The sequence below is a fragment of the Nycticebus coucang genome, chromosome 3, assembly GCF_027406575.1.
Source record: "Nycticebus coucang isolate mNycCou1 chromosome 3, mNycCou1.pri, whole genome shotgun sequence".
NCBI lineage: Eukaryota > Metazoa > Chordata > Mammalia > Primates > Lorisidae > Nycticebus > Nycticebus coucang.
In genome coordinates this window covers 43,659,637-43,682,173 of record NC_069782.1, presented here as the reverse complement: position 1 = coordinate 43,682,173, position 22,537 = coordinate 43,659,637, and positions in this window count along the sequence as shown.

The following is a 22,537-nucleotide window of genomic DNA, read 5'->3' as shown; positions in this document are numbered from 1 at the left end:
GATGACTCCTAATTTTATGCAGTAACAAAGCTTGTTTGTAGCTGACAAAGGAGGGATCAAATAGGATTTTCATGAGGAAAATGTACTCGCACTTGAAGAAAATGCTATGTTTTGGTTTGTTTGAAATAGCCCTATCTTGTGCTGACAAAACACATTCTTTTGTATATTATTCTTTGTGAGTCTCTTCTTTTATGGCCCCAAGCCTTGTACTGATGTGTCATTTCTACAGAGGGGAGGGTGTGCTGTATGATGGATGAGAGGTCCTACTGAGGAGGAGCTCCATCAACTGTTATAGCTGAGTTCACTGAAGTGACTCTGCCTGTGGCCGGTTGTCTGAGAGAAGACTTAAAGAATCTACATAAGGCGTGACATGCTCTTTATTTCTGGAATGTGGCTGACACAGACACAAGACTCTTAGTAAAACCACCAACCTAACAGCTAACCAAAACAAGGCACAGAAACCTGGCCAGGAGACCTGTGACAATTTAGACGGGTAGCTGGTTTTTAAAGAATACAATAGGAGCCAGAAGAGTGTCTGTGTGTTCTAATCTGACTCTAGAGTTGCTGAATATCTCAAAAAGAGCCCCATTTGGAAATGTCTCACTTATTTTTGGCATAGTCAATGAATTATTCTTCATAGAGCTGCATAATCAATAGAAAGCACTAGAGATAACCCTCAAGATTTTACTATTATGTAAAATTTAAACTTATCACAAGAGAGTTCAACAGAACTATACATAAAAGAAATACAATGAGCTTCGAAGAAAAGTTCTAGTTGAGGTTGGTTTATTCACTAGCGAGGTGGTTTAAGAAAGTTCATGTCTCTGATCTGAGCCTCCCTTGCCTCAGTTTTTATATGAGTGCTTTAATCTCCATCTGTTCTAAAACTTCACTAACCAGTATGCCAGCCACTGGGACACCTATGGCTGTTGTGTTCTGGAAATGCAGCTATTGCCACCATGGGACTAACGTTTTTTGTTTTTATTTCATTTTAATTTATTTAACGTCAAAAGCCAATGCATTATAAATTTGCTATAATATTGATTGTTCATTAAAAATAAATGTTTAAGTGACAAATTTATTTATCGTGTTTTATAATACTTTTTCTTCAACATGACTAGTAGAAAATTATAAGTTGCATATGTCATGCTTATCATTATTATTATTTTGGACAGTGCTGTTCTAGAGAAATAATTTCCATTAACTATCCTTCTACTTCCATGGATGTTTATAAAAATGGCTATAAATGTTAAACAAAAATATTAATCAGCTATAATTGTCCTTTTTCTCTAGATACAGTTAATTTTTCTTTTTCCACTTTAAAAATTAAAGCAGTTTTCATAAGAGGTAGCCTATATCCTAGACGAACAGGAGTAAAATTATCACTTTCCTTAGAAATATGTGCATATTAACTCTTCACATGTAACTTTTTTCGTTTTAAAAATGTGCCTTAGGCATATCTTTCTGAGATTAAAGGCTACTCTTAAGAAAATTACTAATTTCTTTAGTAATTTACTAAGTAATTACTAATTACTAAATTAGCCAATTTAATAGCTCTTTCTTAGTTAAAAGACAAGTGAGACAAATGTTTGTCCATGCTGTTTGAGGTAGGTAAAATTTCTAGGTTGTGAAAGAAATGAAATATTTACTTTTTCTTTATCAGCATGGAAGATCTTGGTTACTGCTAGATATTTAAAAGCAATGTTTCGACCTTTCCTGCCCAGCCCATGACATTTAAAGGCCAGAGCAATCAAGCCTATTTCAGAGGTGAAAACTGCCAGTTCAAGATTTCATTGGCCTCTCCAAGATGCCACATTCATGGCTAAGGATTGAAATCAGCATGTCCTAAAGCCTTAAACCTAGCACAGAAGAAAATGCATTTGGACACGTGGTTGTAAATGGGTTACATATTCCCTGAATAACTAAGATTGATACTTAGGCTGAGAGCAGGCATGTTAATCAAATGGTTACGCTTATTGATTCACATATTATTGTCAATAATATTGCCTTGGTAAAATACATTATTGACTAATTATAAAGTGGTCAAAGACCTTCGGAAAGTGTCTTTATTACAAACATCTCATAATCATCCAGTGTTTTGTCCCCTTTCACCAAGACTAGTATATTTTATATTTGAGGCTTATACAACTTTCTCATGCTGTTTTCTTAGCATTTTCTCCACACTTACAAAGACTGGGAGTTTTAAGTTGCTGGGCCCGCCCCCGTGTGGTGTCTAACCAGAATCATTCACGTTTCTGTGTGTTGTCTTTTGAGTGGAGACTAGCTTCTTTCCTGCAGACCTTTCTCATCTCTTATCATTGTAATTCTGACTAATTTTCTCAAGAGCCAGGAAATTTTCCTTCTCCCTCACTGCCTTTGAAGAACTTCTGCAGGCTAATCACTCCACAGTGAAACAGCGTTGTCACGCCTGACTGCTTTTATATCTTTCATTCATGTATATTTTATTTTTCTGGAAAGAGAAAAGGTAGGATACGGTTCATTGCACTGAGAGTGTTTTCGCATGCTTCTTTTTCTCCCTTTCTTAGAATGATAATCACTGAAAGCATCATTTTCTAGAATAAGAAGATTGTGTATTCTTGGCATAAGCCTCTCCTCCACTGGCTGCCCTGTCTTGGGTATAAGGGTGGTGCGGACTGACTGTGTCTGGAAGAAGAAATCATTTCTCGCAAGTCAAAATGACCACCTTGCAAAAAAAGGGATCGTGTTGATACAGATATGAAAACAAAGCATATTCTCCAACATTGGGTTCCCAGTGTGGCAGGGCATTTGTCACAGTGTTCTTGGAGACTGATCTTCTGCCATCACAGAGAGGATGCGGATGTTGCTGGTGTCACAGACCGTCTTTTTAAACATAGTATGCAATTAAGGCCTCCATGGCGTGGCTCAATTCCAGAATATATTTTGATATTTTTATTTTTTTAATCTGGCCTAATTTGCTGTATTATTGCATGGTATTTTATAAAATCTACTGAGCTAGAAAATCTATATTTCCATGTAAAAGAATTCTCCAATTCCAACTTGCCCTCCAAAAGTTTATTCTGGAGTTCTCTTTACATACATAAAGCAGGTTGATCATTCTAAGGTATTAAACTGCTCATTTTTTTTTCTCTCTTCCTCTTTCTGATTATCTCTTTCAGCATCACTGATACTAATATTATTTCTCATTGACATCCGACATTTTTGTGCATATTGTATGGTTTAAGGATTTAGCACCATCGATGTCACGGCACCCAGTCCCCTCTTTTCAGTTTGGACATGATCTAGCAAATGCGTTATGTGGCAATAAGCGAAACAATTATAAAAGGCCCATTAGAAACTGCTAGAAATGAATGAGAATCCGAGCTCTTTACCCTGTAAATTCACTGCACAGTCCCAGCACTTTAAGAACAAAATAAGAAATGAAGTGGGAAAATTTGGGCTTTGAACCAAAGAACATTTTTCTTGCTTTTATTTTTCTCACTGGGCTAGGGAACAATGCTCTTTGCTATGTCAGAAGAAAAATAATAAATGTATGTACTTCTTACATAAAGGCAAATCACTAAATGTGGTTTTACCAATTATGTTCTTTACTCTGGGTTCTCTATATGAAAACATTCTAAAAAGAGAAATTTCACATTATTATAAAATCATAGGTGTGATTTGAAAGGGTAACAAAAATGTTATATCCTTTTATGAACATTTCTCAATCGCCATTTTTTTTTTTTTTTTTTGTAGAGACAGAGTTTCACTTTATTGCCCTCAGTAGAGTGCCGGGGCGTCACACGGCTCACAGCAACCTCCAGCTCCTGGGCTTAGGCGATTCTCCTGCCTCAGCCTTCTGAGTAGCTGGGACTACAGGCGCCCGCCACAACTCCCGGCTATTTTTTTTGTTGTTGCAGTTTGGCCGGGGCTGGGTTTGAACCGGCCACCCTCAGTATATGGGGCTGGCGCCTCCTCACTGAGCCACAGGCGCCACCATTAATCACCAATTTTGATTGATACACCTATGCCCAACATTAGAAAATCTGGAAGGAACATATTTACATTTGAAGAAATATATTCCATGTACTTCCCTGTTTCTTTGTATAAAATCATTTTATAAAACTTGGCATTAATATTCTAGTCCCAAGTGATCTGTGTGAATGCTCTCCTGAAAAAACCCATCTCCAATTCTGGATGTGTGATTCTTTGCTCATTTACTTGTCTTCCTGGAATCTGGGGTGGCTATTAAATTTGATCAATTAACACTGGTAATATTTTTTACTAATGGAGTAGCAATCTTCGTTAAATTTAATAAATTCAGCACTAGTAGTAGATGCTACTTCATAATGACTCGCTAAGAACTGGACAATGTTTGTAAGCACAGGATTTGAAGGGGAAGGTCAGTTCTTAGATAAGTGGAAAAAGAAAAGAGCTGAAGGCTGGGAAGAAGCTCAGCGGTCCTGAGGATTTTAGATCAGAGCCAGAGGAAACTGAAGAGACATATGAATTGAGAAGTGAGTCACTGTGGGCATCATTGTCTTCTTGTAATGTTTGTGTTCCTGTTCATGTTATTATTCTATATATACTTCTGGAGAATGATTGGTGTGTTTGGTGATTTATAACACCTTACGGGAACACAAACTACTACTCTCGGGAACTCACAACCCAAAAGAGAGAACAAGGTCAGTATATAGTATAAGAAAGACACTTTTAATTTTTCAAATCTCTATTAAATGATCCCTGTGCAAAATACATACTGTCACACATTCTTCCTGGCTGATCTTCACTGGCAGAGTTGTGTAAAAAACAAATAACTATTTACTTTCTCCAAAATGTCCAAGGTCATCAAAGCAGGGCCTTGTCTTACGAGCCTCAATTTTAGATTTAGAAGTTGATTCTTACTAAAACAGCTGTTGCTTATCTCATTTTACATAAACTAAAACTAATTTTTAAATCATCTAACAAGTATATAAACATCGAATCTTCCCTGGATAATATGTTTTCAATATAATGGATGAACATTTTGTTATCTTCAATGTTTTTTGTCTGAATTGAGTTGCAGTATTTATAAACCTAAGATTAAATAAGATGAGGTTGCAGCTGAGATTTAGGGTTAGATGTTCAAACAGGCCAAGGAGAGAAAGAGACTTCACAGATTAGAATGAGGTAATGTATTTCAGATTGTAAAGTCCAAAAAGTATTGTGGATACTGTCCTAAGTCTTTATATGAGAGGGACTTGGGAATTAATGTCTTGTGGATATTGTTATTTTGCTTAGTTGTTTGAATCCAAGTATTTAATATCAAATTCAGGAAATTAAATCTCACTTAATAAATATAAAAAGCACTATATACTATGGATAGTAGAGTTAGATTGGGGGTTCAATTCCTTCTCTAGTAATGAGAAGCTAGTATATGAAATATTAAGGACGTGACAGATAGGAGCCACATTTTCATTTGGCATTGGCCAAATTTTTCCATGTTTCGAAGTTTTTTCTTGTTTTGTAAGTTGGAATAGTACCTACTTCTCAAGATTTCTGGAAATTTTTAATGACTATTAACCATACCTGGCGATGTTTCTTACAGTCTGTGTTTATTTTATATCTATTAAATTATTGATTCATAATTATAAATTGTTGAATCATTGAATTCACTGGCATCACCTTCAAAACTAGATTTGGGTTCAGAATTTCTGGTTTGGAACTTCAACTATCAGTTATTAGACAAATCTTCTTGGACAAAGATGTAATCACTTCATTAAAATATAGATATGCTAACAGTACATCTCAAAGTCTTGGGAAGTCCAAATGAGTTGCCAGTATATGAATAACAGACCAAAGAATCCCTCCACCAATGTTCATTGAATATTCAGTATGCAATGGCACTTTTTAAGGTTTCAAAGATACAAGAGTAAATAAGATGTAGTCATTTGACCTTATGCCATACTATCATAGGTCATCTTAAATATAGGCTAAATCTAACCTTACTTATTCATTCTTTATTTCATCAAACAAATATTATCTTAGTGTTTCTGATTACTACATCTAATCCTTGGTTCTAGGCAGAAGATATGTTTGGTAGGTCATGGCCAAGTCTGCCTAACAGAAAGCACCCTAGTCCAGAAAGCCCTAATGCCATGGAGAAAAGCTCCATGTTGGATACAAACTCTGGGATTGAAAATTCTGCCTTCTGTAGCTTTGATAGAAAATGAATCTAGAGAAGAACCATTCGGTTCAAATCACGCACCTGGCAGTGAGCACACGCATTAATTGGTTATAGTAATGATGTTGCTTCTCAAGTGAGTGAAGAATAGAAGTTTAAGGTGGCAGAGGCTGTTGTTCCTTTGAACTGGCTGCCCCCAGCCCCCCGCCCCACCTCTATACTAACAGTTTAAGCTCACCAACTCTGATATAAGAAAGTCACACTTTACTATCCAATCCAGGGTTCTAACTAGTAAAAGTGTGTTGAATTTCTCTTTTGAGGAAACAATTATTTACCAGTTTAATATAAAATCAAGCATCTTCTGTCTGCTGAATTATTTATTAATCCCAGAGAGCTTGAGCTTCCACAGCAGCATGTAGAACTTAGACTGAATTTCTCATACAGTATATAGTCTCACTTTTCTACTTTGGGGCATCCCTGGATTTATTTCCTGGACATAAAATGGACATATTTATGTATATGTTTTGTTCAAATTCCAGTTCTGTCTTTTAACCAGGTATATGTCTTTGGGAAAATCTCTTTAAAAATTGGGTTTTTCTTCTGCAAAAATGGGAGAAAATAAAAGTAAAATGTTACTGAACGCATAGCATAGTGAGTAGTACATATTGAAGATATCACGAATGTCAGCTAGACCGACACCTTGCAGAACAGGAAAATACATGATGACCAGGACTGTCATCTGAAGGAGAGAGAAGAGATGGAGAGGCACTTAGCCTTGGTCAGAAGACATATCTAGAAACAATCATGTTTGTATGGTTTTAGAGTTGATTACTATAGGTCATAAGACTTTTCATACTGATTGATGATATACAATGTATTTGGCCCCTGTATTATGCCTGTCCCAGAGCATTAGCTCTGTATAACTTCAGTAGACACCATTCATGTTCAAGTCCAAGTAACTTCCTGCATTTGCCAGTTCTTGGCCTAGGTTTTTTCATACTGTGTCCCTGCCCATGGTAGCATGTACCAGAAAAATGAATGCAGAATTTCATATTGGTCAGTTCTGCTCCGAACTGCAGAAACTCACAGAAATATTTTTATTGATTCAGAAAATCTTTTTATTGATTTTTATTGCCAGCAAAAGTATTAGTTCATGCAAACTCAAATGTTCTCTGTATCACAGAAAGGTCAAGATGTGAGAGTATGAATGTTTACTTTTATATTTCTGATAGGGAGTATACATATTTCTTGATAAATGTACTTAAAAATGTTATCCTGGCTGGGTGTGGTGACTCAGGCTATTATCCCAGTACTTGGGGAAGTGGAGGGGGGAAGATTACTTGAGGCCAGGAGTGGTAGATCAGCCTGAGCAACAACAGAGCAAGACCCCCACTGTTATAAAACATGGAAAAACAATTAGCCAGCCAGAGCAGTGCATGACGATAGTCTTAGATATTTGAGATACAGAGGTGAGAGGATCACTTATGTCTAGAATTTGGGGGCTGTATGTAGAGAGCTATGGTTGTGCCACTGAACTGTAGCCCGGGTGACAGAGTAAGGTTTTGTTTCAGGAATAAAAAAAAATGAAAAACATTTTTAAAATGCTATCACTTTATAATTTACAAAAGAAAAAAATATTTTCCTAAAGATAAGACAAAGTCAAAACTCTGAAAAAGTTATTTTTATTCAATGGAAGTAAATAAATCAATATTGGTCAATTAATTGAAAAGAACTGCTGAAGTTTCTGTTATGGGTGATGGGATTTCAAATTTCTGCAAAAATTGAAATTACATTTGTTTCATTGTTCTACAAACATCATTTATGTGATCCAACTTTTTCTGATTCCTGAATTTCAAACAAATGCAATGTACATTTCAATTAACAGAAAAGATATTATGCTTTACAACCATATAAATGGTCCAGTACATAGTATTTAAACCAAAATAAAGCATTTCTCTCTTGCTCACATAATATTTGTGTTCAAAAGCATGACCACTGTCCAATGGGCTAATACCTTATCCAGAAATAGAAAACCGCTGTTTTATATTGGAATCACTTCACTAATCAGCCAGGTCAACCTAGAAAACACTTTCTGGAAGGTTCCACTCAAATGTTACCTCTTCATCCACCAATCCAAAAATCATTCATTGCTTCTTCTGTGTTCTCCTAGAATTTTATATTATGCTTTTGTTATATGACTTAAATCTTTTATTATTTATTTTTTATCTGTTTAACCATAACGTGGCCTTGTTCTTTTTTATTTATTTATTTATTGATATTGTTGGGGAATCATTCAGGGTACAATGAACCAGGGTACACTGCTTGCATTTGCTAGGTGAGGTCTCTCTATTCATATGTCCTGCCCTCAAGACGTGACCCTTGTTCTTATTTTTAAATCTTTGCATTTAAAAACATTTTCTTTATTCCCAAAATTAATGTTGTAATGACACCTAGGTTTTTAAAAGTGGCCGATGAAATAAACAGTAATGGATTTAATAGTACTTCTATCATTTAGAAATTTTCCACATACAGTAGAAAAAGAACCTGCAATTATAATCATCCCCATTTCACAGAAAAAGAATCTAACAGGCTTTTATGATTTTACATGAGGTGTAGTATGGGTAATCACGCTGTCACATTGCTTGTAAGTACAGATTTAGGACTCAGATTGGCCATGTTGTCCCTAAAAACTGTCTTCTGAACAACTAAAATATACCAATTTTAAACTGGTGAAAATGTGGGTATTTGAATTGAAAGATATGGCTAAAGTTAATCTGATATGTGAGTTCCTTAGAAAGGGAGAGCATCAGAAGAAATTTTATGACAAAAAGAACAAAAGCTAGTAAAACATTAAGGGGATTTCTTCAGGTTTAGGCCAATCTATTGTTTTTATTTTATAAAAGGAACATTTCTAAATTTGAAATAAAATTATTACATACTCTTTTCATATTGGGATAATTAGAAAAATAATGATCTGATAGAAGAACTTCTTTTACATTCTTTTGTACATCTCCATGTTGAAATATTACTGTATCATGAAATCAGAAAGAAATACATCCCCTCGCTGAAAGATTTTTTGGGTAGAGTAAGAATTTTTAACAGGAAATGAAAATGGGAATTAAAGAATACCCTGAAAGTGTAAGAAAAATCTTGTGTATACATATGCATATTTATTTTTCTGGAAAGAAGTCCCAAGAGTTTATGAAATTCTCAAACTTATTTAGGACCCCAAACAAGTAGAAGAAAGAGCTTTGGAACAAGAACTGCTTAAATCCCATTTACAGATTCCTGTGTGTAAATTGCCTTCTTTGGGGGACTACTGGGGAAATTAAATAATATAACGTATGCAAAGAATTAGTTTGAGAAGGTGCACAATATCCACAAGTATATGGTAATTCTCAATTCACATTCTTCTTCATTGCTTGAGGAATAAAGTTAAAATTCTTAAGCTTGCATTCAAGAATATGAAAGATTTTTATCAAACTTCAGTTTCTGTTTTCCTTTTCCCACTCTCTCTTCTCTAGCCAGATGGGATTGTTCACTGTCAAGAACTATACCTACCTTCTTATTCCTCTAGTCTCTTCTGAATGTTACTTACTCTTTCCAAACTCATTTAATTCATCTAATTTTAACCAAATATGAAGTCCCAATTCAAAGGCTACTATTTTGATGAAACCTTTGATAAATTTTCCATGTGTAATTTTTTTTTTTTTACTTTTTTCAATTCCCAAAGACTTTGTAATATCCAGTGATTTTGAATATACTTTATTAAACTATAAGGATATACATCTATCCTACAAATTCTGTCTTAAGATATAAGGTTGGGGGGGTGTCAAATGCCACATTTTCCTCAACTTTGTGCATACCCAAAACCTTGAATGACCCCAAAGTAGAGGAAAATTTACTGAAATTTTCTGTAAAATTGCTGAATGATTCTTTTCAACACCTACTTGCAAACCAAAAATAAATCTCTCACATTATGAACATGTGCACATCTACATTATTCTATATTTCAAACTTACTATAAGCTCTTTGGCATAAAAAATACAGAAATTCAAATTTAAGAAATAAAATATTTTCCTTTCCTTGAGGAAAAACAATTAGAATGGACCCCACATAGGACCCAAGTCAGTGCCTGAGCCTACAGAAGTATATAATGTGCTAAAATAATTTTAAAAATTATTTTTAAGACATCAGAGCATATTTTATAAAGTTAGGTCACCTTGTCTTCAAAGTAATAAGACTCACATCAATATTAACTACAGAACCTATAATTGTTTTCTCTTTTTAGTTTTGGTTCATCAGAGTGCTTCTCTTGTGAAGTAACTTTGGTTTTAGAACTGAGTACCCTAACTTTTCATCAAATTACCACCCACACTCTTCCTCACAAACTATAACTTCCTGATATGCTCCAGTTTCCAACTATCTTTGTTTATTTCGAAAGAAATGTCCTAGGAAATGCTCTACTATAGAATTTTAAGAAGAAGCATCTTGACCGTAGGAAGTCAGTGTTGTTCTAACCTCTGATAATTCTACACAGAAAAGAAAATTTAAGTTTTATTTCATTAGGATAGATGTCTATAGAAGAATAACTAGTTAATAATCTGTTTTAACAGTGTCTATCAATTATTTTATGCTTTATAGATGCAGCAACTTAGGTATTGGCCTTTCATTTACATAAAGGTTGAGTTTGTGTAGACAAACATTCAATTTTAACTACTTCCCTACTTTCCATAAATCATAGGTAACAAAGAATTACCTGTCCTAGTTCTTAATTGCTACATTGTAGCCTTTCCCCTTTCTTCTCAAACATTTTGTAAAAGAAACATCAAGAAACCTTATTTATCAATCATAAAGACCACTGCAAAGGAAAAGATATTCGGGGATTCAGGTTATCACAAAATGGTTCTAGAAATTGGCTTTCCTTTCCCAGTGAGTTGCTGCACTTTGTTTTTATCTATTTATCAAAATGCTGCACTTCCAGCAAAAGAATAAGATTGCAGGAAACAGAAAAAAAGCAAGCGAACAAAATCCCAAACCTTTTACTGGGAAATAAACATTTTGATAAGAATTTTGACAACTCTTTATGTTGAAATTATGGTTTGCTTAAAAGAAGATGAGATTTTGATAAACTTCACTTTTACCTGCATTAATCAAGTGAAAATGTGAGGGCCGCATATTTTTAGAACCATTTTATCACACATTTCATTGTCGCGGACCGCCAGTCGAATGAGTCTCAGTCCGAGGGCTTTCAGGGCGAACGGCTCAGGTTGATTGGAAGGTCGACGCAGGGTGATTTGACAGACTACTAGACACCACAAGTGATGAGGAAAGTAGCTGCAACTTTACTGAATTTTAAGAGTGTCTTTTATACATTTTTGACAAAGCATTACAAATCACAAAAGACATTTTTATGACTTGCAGGTGGTCACAAGTTCTTATCTTGTCTTACAAATGTAAGCATTCAACCATCTATCTTACACAGTGTTTTGCCCGCAAGGGGGAACAAAGGCAGTTGTGAGGTAGCTGATAAGCAGCAGTTACTTTTCAGCTTCCTTTATCTAAAGTTGAATGTGTTTTTTAACATACAACACTACTTTCTTTCATAGTTTTAGTTTCATGATTATATATAGTTGTTATGATTAGAGGTATATTATGAATCATATAAGTGATTAGAGTGTGAAGGAAACATGAGAAATAAAAGGATATTGTATGAAAACTAAACTATATTGAAAGTGAGGTTAGGAAAGACAAGGTTAGAGATAGGGGGAAAGGGTGGGTGGATATCAGGTTGGAAACATCTTGTTTGTGGTATTTACATTCTTTTGATGCACTGTATATTTTCAAGGTTTTGCTCTTTGGAGGGAGGTGGTTTATTTTTTCAAGGTTTTTGTTCTAAGGAAGTGGTTTCATTAGTAACACCTGGTTGCTTCCCCTAATCTAGGAATGTCAAGGCTTGTAACTTCTCTTAGTTCTGTAATTGTTCTCAGTTTCTTATGATCTCTTTTAAAAACAGCTGAACATATTCTTTTATGTATAATACTTGACTACTACTATATATTTTTACTCTAATTAGTAACTATATTCTGATTCATAGTTAATTGTTTATTAAACATTAAACTACTCTATTGATTTGTGTTACATATGAAAATTAGTGAAGTAAGACATTTTTCTAAGTAAAGTTTTACTAATTAGTGAAGTCAGATGTTTTTCTAAGTAAAGTTTTACTGCAGGAGGTGTCATGTTGGAACATCTTGTTTGCCGTGCCTGCATTCTCTCGATGTACTATTTCAATTCACTGACATTTATGGTGGGGACGTGCTGTTGTACAGGCTCTCTTGGAGCCACTGAGTCCGGCACAGCCATACTTGCTGTGTTTAATTGTGGATCAGTAAGTCACTGTGTTTATTCTTAGTTTCTCAAAACAATCAGGCAATAATCAGTCATTCAACTGAACAGACAGGTTTCAGGGTAAAGGTTTCTTAGGCTTTTATGCCGCACCTCATGACTTCCTACGTTCACTAAAAGGCATGCTAGGCAACTTATGCGCTGCTGTCGCAAGCCAGGGGGACTGGGGGCAACGCTCCGGGGAGCACTCACCGCCTTACCACAGTTTTTACAACGCGGACAGAGCCATCCCGCCACGGCTTGATGCCGGGGGTGCGGCATTTCCCCCCTTCTTGTTAATGAAACGTAGTTCAAAGAGGTCTTGGCGAACAGCCTTTAAGGAGGAAAAGACACAACGAAGGAGACAAGGTAACAGTAAAACAACACAGAATATCAGGCATCCAATAATAACAATAAACACAATGTACTGAATCCAAGATATAGGATTTAAAGACTTAAGATTGTCAGAGAGTGATTGAGCCAGAGCATCGAGAGATGTACTAGGTAGATGAGCTTCACTGATGGCAGTGATATCCTTTTGGAGGGTATGTAAGTCATGTGTAATATCATTATCTTTCCACACACCTTGTAAATGTGCCTTTGTTTTGTTCCAAGAGGTGGAGAGGTTATAAGGTAGGGGAGTGACACAGATAGCTGGAAAAGCAGAGTGACATCTAGTTTGAAGTTTATGTTGTATAAACTTTATATCTTGTCCTAGGGCTAAGACTACTTCTTCTAAGATGTTAAGTTTTGCTTCAAGTTTATTATCTATGCTGGCTTGAGTCATTAAAGCTAGAGTGATGTTGCTGCTGAGAGAATTAACAAAGTGAGCTGTGTGAACTTCTTGAACCAAAGCAGTAGTGGCTACCGCAAATGTTGTAACTATAGAAATTAAAGCTAAAATACCGAGAATTAAAGCAGCTATAAACCTCTTAGGTCGAATTAATTGATTAACAGTATGTAAAACTTGTAAAGCAGAATTATCATACCAAGGATTATCTTGTAAATCAACAGGTAATAGTACATAAGAGGGTCTTTTTACAATTAAAACAGAATTAAACAAGCGTTCATTAAACAAATCAGTAGAAGTAAGACAATTTGTAACTTTACAAGCGGTACAAGAAATATGATAAGAGTTTTTAGATTGTGTAATAGTTAAGTACTTATTTGAAGCTAAAAGTAGAGCATACGGATATCCAACACAAGTTCTTACTGACATTGCATTTGGTTTTGGCATATTAGGTTTTTTTTCTAAAATTAAGTTGGATGCAGCAACAAGTCTAAATAAGTCATAATGTATTTGAGTTTTATTTTTGTCTTGAGCGACCCATATGGGTTCAACTAAACCAGGTGTAAACCATCTGCGTATCGGTTGAGGGGTACTAGACCATTGATATTGATGATATTTATCTAATTGGTTTGATAGGTATTTATTATGATCATAACAGGAAGTAGGAGAATAGTCCCAGATGATTGTGTTTGAATTTATAGGAGAATGCTTGTTGGCGGCATCTGGGAATCCACAGGAAAGCCAAGTAGGTGTTTTAGTTAATGATGATTCCCAGAATTGATTTTTATCTCTATATTTTTCTTTACAGTTAGGGAGAGGTAACCAGTCCACAGACAAACAGGTTTCATTATAATTAGGACTTCCAATAGTTTGTAATTCATATTCCCAAACATAACGTCTATTTGCATCATGGGGATCTGGAGCATCAGTTAAGAATACTCTATAACTGGTAGACAAACAAAAAGGAGGTGTATTGTCCTTTAAGGTAAAGCAAATAGGTAATGAATCGGCTTTGCCAGTGAAATTAATTAAAGCCGCAGCATGATGTCTGGATTCCGAGTCAGTTAAACCTCCTAAGCAGATAGAATCATTAGAGAGAATTTTTATGGGGTCTGGATCTAGCCAGCCCACTGGGTGTAGCAGTGGAGGGTTAGGAACATAAGACCAATAAGCAGCACTTTCTACTTTAGGAGTAGAGATTAATGATAAAAATGCAACAAAGTACATTGTAGGGGTTAAAGGATTATTTTGAGACATGAGAAGTCGGTTAGCTTGTTTCACCAGGCCGCGGATCTGTGTCCATGTGATCTTGGAGGGTTTCGGTGACACTTCCACAGTCGTCCTCATCTGTGCAGATAGAATTTTCATTCGCCGCAGGCGTTGTCGTCTGCGTTGGGGTCTCCGGAGGAGCCGGTTTGATGAGCCGGTCCGGGATCCAGATAGGGGAGTCGGCATCCTGAGGAAAGACACAAGCATAGCCTCGTCCCGAGGTTAATAATATATCAGGGCCCTTCCATTGGCCTGATAATAAATCTTTCCAGAGTACTTTTGGAAGGGTGGCAGCCGATTGCGGTTGCCAATGAGATAAAGCAGGAGTTAAATTATTAGAATTTACATTGAGATGGTTTAAAACAAATAAAGCATGAGTTAATATATGATGAGGAGAAAAATATTTATGAGCCTTTTGTAGACGTTCAATCTGTAATTTTAATATTTGATTAGTTCTTTCAACAATCCCCTGACCCTGAGGATTATAAGGAATCCCCGTAGAATGAGAAATTTTCCACTGTATACAAAATTGTTCAAATGCTCGAGAGGTATAAGCTGGAGCATTGTCTGTTTTTAATTGATGAGGAACACCTAGCTGCTGAAAGCAGTAAAATAGGTGCTGTACAACATCTTTGTAAGCCTCGCCAGATCTTGCAGAGGCACAGATATAATGAGAAAAGGTATCAACAGTAACATGTACATATTGTAGTTTTCCAAAATTAGACACATGTGTTACATCCATTTGCCATAATACATTGGGGCGTAAACCCCGTGGATTGACACCGAATTTTAAAGGATGATGAGTAATAGGACAGGCTTTACACTTTAAGACTATTTGTCTTGCCTGTTCTCTAGTAATTTGAAACATTTTTCTTAATGCGTTAGCATTTTGATGATGTAAGGCATGGCTTTCTTCAGCCTCAGTCACTGATGCCACCACGGTACGTGTTAACAAATCTGCAGTGGCGTTTCCTTGGGCCAAAGGGCCAGGTAAATTAGTATGTCCTCTTATGTGACCAATATAAAATTGATTATTTCTTTGTTGAATTAAAGTTTGTAATTTTTTTAATAAAGGTAAAATATTTGAGGTTCCTGTTAAAAGAGCAGTTTCAAGGGCTGGAAAAAGGGAAGCAATATACTTTGAGTCTGTGTACAAGTTAAATTTTTGTTTGAAATTATTAAAAGCTGAGATTAGAGCCCATAATTCTGTTTGTTGGGCAGAGGCTTGTGTAACCTCCTTAATAAGAGGAGACAGACCTGGACTAAAAACTACAGCCCGTCCTGTAGAGGAGCCATCTGTGAACAAGGTTATTGCATCAGACAGAGGCTGTTTGGAACACATAAGAGGAAATATAAAAGAAATTGTTTTTGTAAATTCAATTAAAGGATGTTTGGGATAATGATATAAAATTTGACCCGCGTAGCCTTGTAAGGCTAATACCTAATCATCATTATTCTGGAATAGTTGTTCTACTTGAGTTTTATTATAAGCAGTTACAATTACATGAGGATCTTTGTCAAATAACTCTCGTGATCTTTTTCTTCCTTTGTCAATTAATAAAGACACTAGGTATGGATAGTCAGCAACAATTTTTGTTTGAACATGTGGTAAATGAATCCATTCTAAAATACCTTCCTGCCACAAGCAAGCTGTAGGAGTATACTCAGTAGAAAAAATAAGTAGAGACCATGGATTTTGATAATTAATTTGTTTAACCCTAGCTTGGGTTAAAGCCTGTTCAACAACTTCTAAAGCCTGTAAGGCTTCTGGAGTTAAATGTCTAGGGGAACGGGGATTAGAGTCCCCCTGTAAGATAGTAAACAAAGGACTAAGGGTTCCTGTAGTAATTTTTAAAAAAGGCCGAATCCAATTTATTTCTCCCAGTAATTTTTGATAATCATTAAGAGTTTGTAATTTATCTCTTCGTATTTGAACTTTTTGTGGTGTGATGTAATCAGAATGAATCCATTGTCCCAGATAACTTAGTGGTTTATCTCTTTGAATTTTTTCTGGGGCAATTACTAAACCAAATTTAGTTAACTGTTCTATAGCCTTCTTTAGCATTAGCTGCACTTGTGACAGCTCAGGATGAGCTAGTAAGATATCATCCATATAATGAATTATGTAAGCACTAGGAAATTGCTTCCGTAGTGCTGTTAATGCAGCTGACACAAATTTTTGACATAAGGTAGGGCTGTTTTTCATGCCCTGTGGTAAAGTTTTCCATTGATATCGTTTAAATGGTTCCCGCAGGTTTAGAGAAGGAACACTGAAGGCAAAACGAGGGCAGTCATCAGGATGTAAATTAATAGTAAAGAAACAATCTTGTAAATCAATAATTATAAGTGACCATTGTTCAGGTACTGCTACAGGAGATGGGAGCCCAGGTTGAAGGGAGCCCATGTCTTCCATAATGGCATTTACTGCTCTTAAATCTTGTAAAAGTCTCCATTTGCCAGATTTTTTCTTAATGACAAACACAGGAGTGTTCCATGGACTAGTGGATTCCTCTAAATGTCCTTTATCTAATTGTTCTTGTACCAAAATTTGTAATGCCTGTAACTTTTCTGTTGTTAGGGGCCACTGACTAACCCACACAGGAACATCTGTTAACCATTTTATTTTACAGGCATAATTTTCTGCAGTGGCCCCTATGAAAAACACTGATCGTTCAGCTGATCACCTGTAACTAGTTTCATGTCTAGAACATGTAAAAGATCTCGTCCCCACAAAGTATAGGGTAGAGAGGGTAACACATAAGGTTGAAAGTAAATCTTCTTATCCTTATATTCACATAATAAATGGGATGTGCTTCGCATAACACCAGAGACAGAACCTAAACCAACTAATGAAGACCCGGTCCGATGGACCGGCCAGGATTTTGGCCAGTCAGAAGCTGCAATGCAAGTTACATCAGCTCCTGTGTCCATTAGCCCCTTAATGGGTCTGCCCTCAATTTTCATTTTTAATATTGGTCTGTCATATAAATCATGTATGAGAGCTACACAGTCTTGATCAGTGAATCCAAATTGACCCTTTCCCCTGGCATCATGTAAGTGATAGGTGGGAAGTGGTATATATGGTAACAACAATAACTGAGCAATTCTTTGTCCCTTATGAATTTGTGTAGTTTCTACTAAAGATTTTACCATGACTTTAATTGTATTTTCAGTATCAGAATCAATTACTCCTGGAATAACTTCAAAATGTTTGGTATGATTAGAACTACGACCTAATATAACATCAACTGTGCCTGGTAACAACTTTCCTTTAATTCCAGTAGGAACTAGAGCAATACCATCATGTTTAGATATAATCATATCCTTAGAGCTGGCAAGATCTAGACCTGCACTGCCAGGAGTTCCACGTGGGAGATCATGAATTGTCCATTCTGGCGGTATACAATTAGTGGTAGATGTAGGTTTTAAAATAGGTTGTACCGTAGTAGGCACAGTTATTTCTCCCTTGGGGTCGGGGCTGGGAGAATGCCCCTTACCTAGTTTTTTGACCTATTGTCATTATTAGCATTTGCACCCTTGTCAGACAAGGGGGTTCCATCTTTATGAAACTTAGATTTACATTCATTTCTCCAGTGCCTGCCCTTCTTACAACGAGGGCATGGTCCCGGGGGAAGCCCACGGGACTTACTATTATTATTATTAGCACCAGTGGATTTCTTACAATCCTTTTGCATATGACCTGGCTTCCCACAGTTATAACAAGTGGGTAAATCATGTGGGGGGTTACACCCAAAACATGTATTACTGGGGTCTCTATCAAAAGCACTTTTAACATATGAACTGAATTTCTGACCCCGCATAGCTGCAGCAAACGCCATTCCCTGTACGATTGCTGGTGAGGCATCCATGCATGCTTTAATATAATCTTGTATTGTACCCGTTTTCCTGAGTGGACGTATTAAGTCCTGACACAGCGTATTTGCATTTTCCCAAGCTAACTGCTTGAGTAGTAATGCTGTGCCCTCAGACGGTGGGAGCATTCTATTAATAGCTTCTTCCAGGCGAGAAATAAAGTCAGGATATGATTCCTCCATACCCTGCTTTATGCCTGCTAAAGTGGTACCCTTGGTTCCCGGAGGAGGCAGTTTGCGCCAAGCAGAGACTGCATTATGGCTGACCAATTCTAGAAATTGTCGGGGTAATGTAATTTGGCTTTCTGTGGTGGCAAATTCATCTGTGCCTAGGAGCATGGATAAAGTTGGCTGTGCCTTCTTGCCTACACGTTGGTTAATGGTTTCTCTGGATCTATCTTCATACTCCGTTCTCCATAAGATATAATCACCTGGAGAAAGTGTGGCTTTGGCTGTCTGTTGCCAATCATACGGAGTAAGCCATAAACTACCAATTGATTCTACAATTTGTAAAGTATAGGGGGCAGAAGCTCCCGATGTACGGACAGCTTGTTGCAATTCTTTAAGTGTCTTTAACGACAGAGGTTCCCAGGTGGGTGGTGCCCTTTCCTCAGTAGGAAAGCGCACCGGGAAAGCGAAAGTAAAATCTCCCTGCTGACGGGCTTCTCGCACCGCCGCTTGAAAGCCTGCGGGCGGCGGGGGGAGACAAGGAGGCACACGGGGAAGTGGAGCCCGCAAAGTTGGCCTGGGTGTAGTCATGGGAATACGAGCCGCCGGATAGGCTCGGCGAGGGTGAATACAATCATCCATTCTGTCCCTCTCATCTGGTTTAGTAAATTCATCGACCACATCCCACTCGTCACTGTCAGAAGAATTATCAACCGGCGGGAGTGGCGGTAGAATGTCCTTAAGCGTTGGTGCCGAGGGAATTACGCTCTCAGCATTTAATGCCGGCTCAGGATCTTTAAGAGCCTCTGGGGAAACCTTATCGTAAATGGGTGCCACCTTAGTTTCAGGGCTTTCAGCCTCCGAATCAGTTTCTCTTATAAATGCTTCTAAGAAGGTATTGTCAGCCAAAAGTTCTCTAACCTGTAACCATAAAGGAAAAGCTTGTGGGGGCAAAACCTGCTCCCCATGCTCCTGCATGTAATTCCGCATCTCGCGTCCCACTCTCTTCCAGTCGGAGAGAGAAAGAGAGCCTTCCTCCAGAAACCAAGGACTAACCAACTTTATGAAATGCATAAGCTCCTCCAACCGTTTGAGAGACACATGAAAACCATTTTTCTCTAACAAACGCTGTATCATGACACTGAGCATGTGTTCCTCTTTTCCTAATGTATGCCCCATGTTGTCCTGCGGATTACTCACACTTAACCGGTCAGCCTTTACCGGCGGGACTCGAGCTCCCTGGTGAGAGTCGCCTTCAATCTGAAAAGAGAGGAAAGAAAGAAAAAGAAAGATCACCTGTCCTTCAGGTCCCTGTTCGAGGGCGCCAGCTGTCGCGGACCGCCAGTCGAATGAGTCTCAGTCCGAGGGCTTTCAGGGCGAACGGCTCAGGTTGATTGGAAGGTCGACGCAGGGTGATTTGACAGACTACTAGACACCACAAGTGATGAGGAAAGTAGCTGCAACTTTACTGAATTTTAAGAGTGTCTTTTATACATTTTTGACAAAGCATTACAAATCACAAAAGACATTTTTATGACTTGCAGGTGGTCACAAGTTCTTATCTTGTCTTACAAATGTAAGCATTCAACCATCTATCTTACACAGTGTTTTGCCCGCAAGGGGGAACAAAGGCAGTTGTGAGGTAGCTGATAAGCAGCAGTTACTTTTCAGCTTCCTTTATCTAAAGTTGAATGTGTTTTTTAACATACAACACTACTTTCTTTCATAGTTTTAGTTTCATGATTATATATAGTTGTTATGATTAGAGGTATATTATGAATCATATAAGTGATTAGAGTGTGAAGGAAACATGAGAAATAAAAGGATATTGTATGAAAACTAAACTATATTGAAAGTGAGGTTAGGAAAGACAAGGTTAGAGATAGGGGGAAAGGGTGGGTGGATATCAGGTTGGAAACATCTTGTTTGTGGTATTTACATTCTTTTGATGCACTGTATATTTTCAAGGTTTTGCTCTTTGGAGGGAGGTGGTTTATTTTTTCAAGGTTTTTGTTCTAAGGAAGTGGTTTCATTAGTAACACCTGGTTGCTTCCCCTAATCTAGGAATGTCAAGGCTTGTAACTTCTCTTAGTTCTGTAATTGTTCTCAGTTTCTTATGATCTCTTTTAAAAACAGCTGAACATATTCTTTTATGTATAATACTTGACTACTACTATATATTTTTACTCTAATTAGTAACTATATTCTGATTCATAGTTAATTGTTTATTAAACATTAAACTACTCTATTGATTTGTGTTACATATGAAAATTAGTGAAGTAAGACATTTTTCTAAGTAAAGTTTTACTAATTAGTGAAGTCAGATGTTTTTCTAAGTAAAGTTTTACTGCAGGAGGTGTCATGTTGGAACATCTTGTTTGCCGTGCCTGCATTCTCTCGATGTACTATTTCAATTCACTGACATTTATGGTGGGGACGTGCTGTTGTACAGGCTCTCTTGGAGCCACTGAGTCCGGCACAGCCATACTTGCTGTGTTTAATTGTGGATCAGTAAGTCACTGTGTTTATTCTTAGTTTCTCAAAACAATCAGGCAATAATCAGTCATTCAACTGAACAGACAGGTTTCAGGGTAAAGGTTTCTTAGGCTTTTATGCCGCACCTCATGACTTCCTACGTTCACTAAAAGGCATGCTAGGCAACTTATGCGCTGCTGTCGCAAGCCAGGGGGACTGGGGGCAACGCTCCGGGGAGCACTCACCGCCTTACCACAGTTTTTACAACGCGGACAGAGCCATCCCGCCACGGCTTGATGCCGGGGGTGCGGCATTTCATGTCTTTACAGCATGTAGTTGCTAACTTTCCTAATAAGGTCATCTTTCAGTATATGATGTGTGTTTTCAAATTCACGTGGGGCACTTGCCTAAAAATAAGACCAATTCGTGTGAGCTGAGGGTTCTTATTTTTTATCCCAGGTGTCTCTCTCACTACAATACACCCAAAAGGGAACAAGAAGATGTTTTTCACTGGCACTTATTCACATTGATCTTGGTGTCTTCCTCTGTACTGCCTAATAAAAGAATTAAGTGATGTAGGAATTAACCTCTTCCCTGGGCTCCTCACATTTGGTGGTCTTCAACAGCAAAGATACTGTTTCCCAGTTCTTTTGTGCTGATACACAACAAGGCAACAGAAGCCCTCTATAGAAAAGGGGCTCCATAAAACATGTTGACTGGTACTGGAGCCACATAGTCAAATGGGGAGATTAAAGAGCTCTCACCTGAAGGGTGGGCAGACCTGGAGAGCAGGTCTGGTACCCACAGCTCCTGAGGTGGATGGTTTGGAATACAAAGCTCTCTCATTTAGAGAGCTGGCAGAGTATCTTCCTAGTGTTTTAACCTCAGCTATGCCCTCAGGGTGGGCTTGATTATTTTGCTAAGCAGCAGGAGAGACTTGGTGATCCCTTTCTCTAAATGTCTTAGCTGAGTTCTTCCTCCACTTGTAATGTTCATCCCCATGTGAGTACCTTAATAAAAACTCTAAGCCTTTACCTCTGAACAATCAAATAACATATTTCCAGCTGAAGGGTGTTATGGTTTCAAAGATAGTTTCTGCTGAAGATAATGAGTGTTCTAGAGTGTTAATTGAAACAGCAGGAGAGAATGATGACTTTCAGAATATCCCAGGGGAGCCTAATATACCCAAATGATGGCATAAACGAACTAAACGAATGGACTTTGGTTTCTTTTTTTTTATTGTTGGGGATTCATTGAGGGTACAATAAGCCAGGTTACACTGATTGCATTTGTTAGGTAAAGTCCCTTTTGCAATCATGTCTTGCCCCCAGAAGGTGTGGCACACACCAAGGCCCCACCCCTCTCCCTCCTTCCTTCTCTGTTCTTGAGCCACAGACCAAATACAGAAATTTTAAGGATGAAAACTTTTCTTAT